We start from the raw sequence: 8,750 nt of genomic DNA, 5'->3' as shown, positions 1-8,750 counted from the left end.
GAGGCCCCAGTGGCATGCTAGGCCTCTCTTTTGAAGTATTTCCTTCCCCTAGACCTTGGCACTCTCAGCCTGTGATAGAAGAGGTGGCACCAGTAATCTCCAAAGTGCCTTCAGGGTCATATTCCTGTTGTCCTGATGAATCACCTCTGGCTTCATCTTAGCCACACTAATCGCCTTTTCAAAGGGTCCCTCCGCTATACCCTTGGTTTCTTCTCCTGAAAATGCTCTTTCATTTTCTACCGCGGGGCCAGGTTGAGAATCATTAAAATCCCTAAGTTCTGTTTCCCTTTTAATTATAAATCCCATCTTTAAATTATTAATTCTTCTCTCATTTTAACTGCATGTAGTTAAAAGTAGTCACGCAGTTTCTTCAATATTTTGCTAAAAAATTTCTTCTGCCAGATATTCTAGTTCATTGCTCTTAAATTCTGCCTTTCATGAAGCCTTTGGGCATGGACACAATTCAGTAAAAATTTTTGCCACTTGATAACAAAGGTGGTTTTTACTCTAGTTTCCAATAAAATATTCCTAATTTGCCTCTGAGACTTCATCAGAATGGACTTCACTGTCCATATTTCGACCAACACTCTAATCATGACCACTTAAGTCATCTCTAAAAAGCCCCATACTTTCCCTTCAGTTCTTTTCTGTGGCCTCACCAGAATTACACTTAGCACTCCGCTCATGGCACTATGGCCTTTTTCTAGCCTGTGCCTCTAATTATTTCAGCCTCTGTCTACTACCCAGTTCCAAAGAGGCTTCTACATTTGCAAGTGTTTGTTAGAGCAATACCTTACTTCTCCGGTTCTAGTTTTCTTAGTCCATTTTTGTTGCTATAACAGAGTACCACAAACTGGGTAATTTATAATGAACAGACATTTATTGGCTCATTATTCTGGAGGCTGGGAATCTAAGTTCAAGGAGCCAGTGTCCAGCAAGGCTCTTCCAGCTATGTCATCCCGTGGCAGAAGGGTAAAGGAGAGTGTGAGAGAGAGTAAAAGAGGACCCAATTTTAGAATGAACCCCTTCCCACATTAGCAAACGCACTTCTCTGATAAAGGCATTAATACATTCACTCCACCTTCATGGCCGAGTCACCTCTCATCCAGCTTCACCTCCCACTCTGTTACACTGGGGATTAAGTGTCCTACACATGCTTTTTAGGTAGGCACATTCAAGCCATCACAATGTGTAATTAGCAAATTAGCATACGTGATGATACTTACATTAGTAAATGCATTATACGTGAAAATTAACTGAGAGAATTCTGAATTGATCAGCCTGACCCAGAACACCTAGACTCGGTTATATAAATTTGCTTTGAGCGGAAATCTGTAACTGTTTGAAATCCTTTGAACTTGCTTCGCTCAAGTTCTGTTTCTAACCCCTGCTGTGGTACATATTCCTGTGTTTAAGCAGTAGCTTAGAAATAAATGATGATAGTGCAGTGATTGCAAAGACAGGAAATAGAGCTTGAGTGACATTAATCTGTCATGCTGTTTTAATTTCTGTTTACAATACTTCAACTGTAGAAACATTTAAAGCCTCTAGTATCAATCACACTATCTTGAAGAAACAAAGACATGGGTAGTTACACTTTCTGAGATTTGTTATAAAATAGAATTTTCATAATCTCTACCAAAACTTGTCTTTATGTTTGAGATTTTTAAAAACTATTTCTGTATATGATGCATCATATGAAACTTTTTAAAATTGAAATTAATAGAGCAAATTCTCCAATCGAGAAGGAAATAGATTTCAAAATTCAGCCACACTATCTTTTTTTTTTTCAGGAATATGTGAAGAAGACTAATTTTTATGAAGTCATCAACAAATTGACAGAAATGAAGCCTCAAAAACAAGTTAATGTCATTGTTCATTATTTTAATTGACCAATGTGATGATATACATATTCCCCTTTGTACAAAGAATACAGTAATGTAAAACCTATTAATCCATTACATTGTATTTCTTTTCTGGCCATTTTTACTATTCATCCTTTTTCTGCAGGGTTACTACTGAAAATAATTTTACCTTTTTTTTGAGTTGGAGTCTCACTCTGTCTCCCAGACTGGAGTGCAGTGGCCGCTCCCGGCCACCGCAGCCTCGACCTGCTGGGCTCTGACGATCCTTCCGCCTCAGCCCTCCCAGTAGGTGGAACTACAGGCACGCGCTACCATGCCCGGCTGATTTTTTGATTTATTGTAGAGATGAGGTCTCGCTGCCCAGGCGGGTCTCGAACCCGCGGGCTCAAGCAATCCACTCACCTCAGCCTCCCAAAGGCGTGGGATTACAGGCTGAGCCACTGAGTCCAGCTAATTTTACCTTTTAAAGAAGGGTGAAGTTAAGTAAGATAGAATCAGTTCTAGGTAGCAATTATGTCAGATCTTTCATATTATAAACTACTACCTTAACCCCAGACTAGATTCCCATGATTTATCAGATGCAGATAGCAGGGTTTTCAACTGCCCTGCATCTGGACTGAATTTAGTACCAGTTTATTATCTATAATAGAAGTCTCTGCACTGTGAAGTCTTCCCAGAAGCCCACTCCTAGAGAGTTACAAGGTCATCCTCTCATTGGTTGATCCCACGGCACTTTGTCCACAAGTGCCTATATCACGAATGTTTAGATGACAGTCTCTCCCAGTGGACGTGATCTCCTACAAAGCAGGGATTGTGCATTCATTAATTAAATTTTACTACATTTCAGGTTCTCAGTAAATTTTATTGGATAGATGAATGAATGAATAAAAGAATGGCACTCTCATCTGTGAACAACACCTCATGAGTACATGAGATTCAGAGCTTCTATTAAATTAGATAAACATATCTGAGGTCACGTGTGGTGGCTCACATCTGTAATCCCAGCACTTTGGGAGGCTAACATAGGAGGAATGCTTGAGCCCCAGAGTTCAAGACCAGCCTGGGCAAAATAGTGAGAGCTTGTCTCTACAAAAATAAAAATGAAAATAAATTGCCAGGTATGGTGGTGAGTACTTGTAGTTCCAGCTACTAGGGAAGCTGAGATGGAAGGATCCCATGAGTTTAGGAGGTTGAAGCTGCAGTGAGCTGTGATCCATCATGCCACTGCCCTGCATCCTGGGTGAGAGAGTGAGATCCTGATTCAAAGAAAAAAAAAAGGAAAGAAATTATTCTTTTACTTTAAGCATATACTCTAACCTGATATCATTGATAGCACTTTAAAACCCGATGTCACTGTGTTAAGAATCGTAAATCTGAAAAAATGCTTTAGAAATGTTCAAATAACCAATCAGTGATAGGTGGGCAGTTTCACACAATGCAGTTTCCCAAACTTCAATCGTTGCATACTTCATTTTTAAAATTTACTCATATGTTATTTAGTAAATATTTTTTCTCTAACTCTACTTTTCAAAAACTTAAAGGCCAGGCTCCGTGGCTCAGCCTGGAATCCCAGCAATTTGGGAGGCCGGGGCGAGTGGATTGCCTGAGCCCGCAGGTTCAAGACCCACCCAGGCAACTTGGTGAGACCTCGTCTCCACAATAAATCAAAAATTAGCTGGGTGTGGTAGTGTACGCCTGTAGTTCCAGATACTTGGAAGGCTGAGGCAGAAGGCTCCCTGGAGCCCAGCAGGTCGAGGCTGCGGTGGCAGTGAGCATGCCACTGCACTCCAGTCTGGGCAACAGAGTAAGACTCCAACTCAAAAATACAAATAAATAAATTAAATTAAATTAATAAAAATAAATAAAAACTTAAATACATACTTCACCCCTGTTGTAAGAGATAATATTGGTGAATAGCTGGGTTTTATGTGTCTGTTACTTTATTTGTTAATGCTTACTAACATATACAAATATTGAAATAGGTCATGTCCTAGCTAACATCGCCTTGTATATGCCATGAAAAACACTGGCATGATGGAATGAGCACAGACTTTGGGGTAAGATGAACTAGTGTTTAGGCTGAGACTGCTGCTTCCAAGGTAATTTAACCTCTTTAAAAGTCAATGCGTCACATAAATATGGAGAGAAGACTAGCCTCAGAGAACTGCTGTGAAGATTAATTGAAATAACATATGTAAATCACCTAATAGAAGTCCTGCATAGATTATGTAGGTGCTTAATAAATTATAGCTGTTAAGATGATACTTATGTTTCAGTTTTTCATTTTTTTCTTTTTGAAACAAGGTCTCACTCTGTCACTCAAGCTGGAATACAGTGGCTACATCACAACTCACCACAGCCTCGACCTCCTGGGCCCAAGGGATCCTTCTACCTCAACCTCCCAAGCAGCTGGTACTACAGGCATGTGCCACCAAGCCTGACTAATTTTTGCATTCTTGGTAGAGATGAGGTCTCACTATGTTTGCTAGGCTGGTCTCGAACTCCTGGACTTGCTGGGATTACAGGTGTAAGCCATCGCATCCAGCCTATGTTTCACCTTTCAAACAAATTGCATTCTCTCTTGGTCCACTTCTGTAATCATCTGTTGGCCACTTTTATTCTAATATAGTCCCACAGAAACAAAGTGACCTAATTCTATGCTAAGCAGACACTGGCCACAGCAATTTCACGGAATAAAAATAAGTGCAGATAATGCGGTGTGGGAACAAGAGACAGAACCGAGGCTACTTCCTCAGCCACCGCCTTCCTAATTTATCCACAACCTCAGATTTACTGCACGGACTCTCTGGACCTCTGTCTCTTTATCTAATACAATTGAAGAGGGACATTCCTTTTCCATTTAGAGTGTTAGTTGTTGAAATGTTTCCCTATTGGACACACTATCCCTCTGCTTTCGTGTTTTCTCTCTTAACTTTTCTTATTCTTATTGAGAGAGTGTCTGTGGAGCAAAGTTCACTGAGAAAATAAAAAGACCTTCTACAGAGGTTTTCAAGAAAGGGTTTTTCAAGTTCAAACAGTTTTAACTTAAGGTCTCTTCACCATTCTCATATTGAACTGTCGACTCAGCTCCTTATCAGGGTGTTCTAATACCCCCCTTTCGCCCAGGTGGCACTGACTTGCCTTTATTTATTCTTCTTTTGTTGGGGGACTTGCACTCTTGGAAAGAAAGTAGGTTAAAAACAAGAGCAGAAATCAATAGCTGGAATCCGAACAGTGGACAGGAATTTTAGTTTACTTTTTTTTTTCCAAAGAGAGAAAAGTACTTAGAGTTTTGATTGTATGGTAGAAGCCTCTTAAGCATTTAATTAAGATGTCTGAGGTAGATAATAACAAATCCGAGGGGTTCCTTGGATTATCATTTAGCAGACATCCTGGAGACAAACATACACCAAAGCAAAAACATGTTTCTCCTTCTTCCTTTCATCCTGTGAACTCAGCAGGCTGACCATGCAGGTTTCTCGGTGGTCAGCCCAACTGATTGGAAGAATTCTGCCATAAGGCAGACCTGAGTTCAAATCTTGGATCTATCATTATCAATGATAAGACTAAAAGTTATGTCCTCTGACTCTGTTTCCTTCTATAAAAATTGAGATTAAAAAAATGAAAGATATAAATAAGATCCTAAGCCCCCCAGTGATCTGAATAGACCTCCTCTTGGCTGAGTGAACCCCAAAGAAATCTTAAAAATTGAGTTCTTGGCCATGAAAGGACAGTAGGTCAGATATACCATATTATATCCCTTTTTTTAATTAACCTTTAACCAGAATGATTTCCTAAGAAGTAAGCAGAAACCAGCTCTGGAAAACTAGAAATGGACCTTTCATTCCTTTATTGCTTTTAGCTAATCATCTGAGGACTTGACCAAACTCCTCTCCCTCCTTTGTAATTTGCACGTGACAGCTCCTCAGCTTCACAATGCATTCTTTCCTAAAAACTGACTACCATCTCCAGACCAATTTTGTCTGATTTGCAGAGGATGCACAGTGAGGGTCTTTGTGTCCTCACCTTTTGTCATCAGAGGACCAAAAACTCCACCCTCAGATCATGCTAATGCTGCCATCTTTGTACCTGTGACCCTTGAAGAGGCACCAAGCTCCATGGACTTATCTACGTTTCTCCTTTCATAAATATTCATGACTCTCCCTATAGCTTACTAAATGTGTTTATTCAGTCACCCTGCTCAATATAAATTCCTGTTCTCTTTTTGCTTCCCTCGAAATGCTTGCTCTTGACTTCTACCAGAAGCTATATTTCCCAGTTGGCGGGATGGCCACCTGTAGGGAGCTTATCAAACTGAAAAGTTTTTGTACAGCAAAAGAAACCTTCAAGAGAGTTAAGAGACAGCCCATAGAATGGGAAAAAAAATATTTGCAAGCTATGCATCTGACAAAGGCCTAACATCCAGAATCTGCAAGGAACTCAAACAAACTGAAAGGAAAAAATAACCCCATTAAAAATGGGCAAAGGACATGAACAGACACTTCTTAAAGGGAATCATACAAGTAACCAACAAATACATGAAAAAATGTTCAACCTCTCTAATCATTAGAGAAACACGGTTCAAAACTACAGTGAGATGCTACCTAGTACCAGTAAGGATGGCTAGCATTAAAAAGTCAAAAAGCAACAGGTGCTTGCCATGGCTATGGAAAAAAGAGAGTGCTTCCATACAGTTGATGGGAATGTAAGCTAGTTCAACCTTTGTGGAAAGCAGAGTGACAATTTCTCAAAGAACTCAAAATTGAGCTGCCATACGATCCAGTAATCCCTCTTGTGGGAATATGCCCAAAGAAACATAAATCACTCTATGAAAAAGACACATACACACATATGTTCATTGCAGCACTATTCACAACAGCAAAAACATGGAACCAAGCCAGGCACCCATCAAAAGTGAACTGGATACAGAAAATGTGGTACACATACAAGATGGAATATCATGCAGCCATAAAGAAGAACAAAATCATGCCCTTCACAGCAACATGTGGCTAGAGACCATCATACAAGTATACTATCACAGACACAAAGAACTGAACACTTCATTGTCTCACTCATAAGTGGGCCCTGATCACTGGTTACAGGAACACAAGGGTGGGATCAGCAGGTGCTGGACACTGCTAAGGAAAGGATGGAGGGAAATGGGAGAGGGGCATGTTGCAATCCATTGGGTACCAGGGAGAGAGAGAGCCAGCTGGAGCCCAAACTTCACCTGCATGCAACTTACTTACATACTAAATCTTCGCTTGCATCTGAAAGAGAGAGAGAGAGAATCATAGAGAAATGCAGCTATAGTGGATGCTGTGGGTGCCCTGGCCTAACCACAGCACCACACTAATGCATGCCACTGTTATAAGTGGTGGCTACAAACAACTAACAGCTGTCCTTTCCTCCTAAGAATCACTCCCTTTGGATGAGAAACCCAGCTTCCACTCCTGGAAGTTACACACCCTGTCTGTCCTTAGAATAACCTGCAGCAAATGACTGACTGCCATGAGGGTATAAGAGGCCACCTTCTTGCCTTCAGATGAGACTAGCTTTGTGGTGCAATTTATGCTCCAGAGCGCCCGAGGAAATTAGGCAGATGCCAACTCCAGCCAATACCACATCTCTGCTTAGCTCCTCCCACTGCTCGTTCTATTTTTCTCATTCCCTTTCTCCTAAGGGTTATTCCTCCATAAACCACAAGGGCATAAATCTCTGTCTTGGGTTCTCCTTTTTAGGAACCCAACTGAAGACAGTGCTGGAAAGCATGATGAAACCATACCTGACACCTGCCCTGTCTCTGTTTTTCCAGTTGTGTGCACCGATGCATTTTCTTGTGTCTGAAGGCAGGCCAAGTAAGCTTTCTCTGCTGCTTGTGGCCTGAAGCTTCCTAAGGAAGAACATCGAAGTTAATGGGCTTTGATTGGGAAATCTGAATCAGAAATAGTACACAGAATGGGCTAGGTAGAAAGGACAGGATTTGATATTTAGTTTAATACAAAACAAAGAGATCTTGCACTCCATGCGGGACAAATGGTGTTTCTGGGGTAAATATTGTTGAGGGATTGCTAAATATGTTTCCAGAGGTCTTACTTGCATATACTTCTTAAGAATTCTAGGCCGGGCGTGGTGGCTCACGACTATAATCCCAGCACTTTGGAAGGCCAAGGTGAGAGAACTGCCTGAACCCTCACAGGTTTGAGTCCAGCCTGGTCAACTTGGCAAGACCTCATCTCTACAATAAATCAAAAAATTAGCCAGGCATGGTGGTGTTCACTTGTAGTTCCAGCTACTTGAAAGGCTGAGGCAGAAGAATCACCTGAGCCCAGCAGGTCGAGGCTGCAGTGGCCATGAGCATGCCATTGCTCTCCAGCCTGGGCGACAGATTGAGATTCCAACTAAAAAAAAAAAAGAATTCTAGAAAGTTGGCCAGGTGCGGTGACTCAAGCTGTAATCCTAGCACTTTGGGTAACTAAGGAGAGAGGATTGCCTGAGCCCATAGGTTCAAGACCAGCCTGGGCAACATAGTGAGACCTCGTCTCTACAATAAATAAAAAAATTAGATGGGCGTGGTAGTGCATGACTTTAGTTCTGGCTACTTGGAAGACTGAAGTGGAAGGATCACTGGAGTCCAGCATGTCGATGCTGGGGTGGCCGTGAGCGTGCCACTGCACTCTAGCCTGGACAACAGAGTAAGACTCCAACTCAAAAAAAAGAATTCCAAGCCGGGCTCGGTGGCTCAGCCTGTAATCCCGCGCCTTTGGGAGGCTGAGGTGAGTGGATTGCCTGAGCCCGCGAGTTCAAGACCCGCCTGAGCAGTGAGACCTCATCTCTACAATAAATCAAAAAATCAGCCGGGCGTGGTAGCGCATGCCTGTAATT

The sequence above is a fragment of the Carlito syrichta genome, unplaced genomic scaffold (assembly GCF_000164805.1).
Source record: "Carlito syrichta isolate Samal-C Ts95f unplaced genomic scaffold, Tarsius_syrichta-2.0.1 Scaffold303987, whole genome shotgun sequence".
NCBI lineage: Eukaryota > Metazoa > Chordata > Mammalia > Primates > Tarsiidae > Carlito > Carlito syrichta.
Note: the sequence above shows the minus strand (reverse complement) of the source record.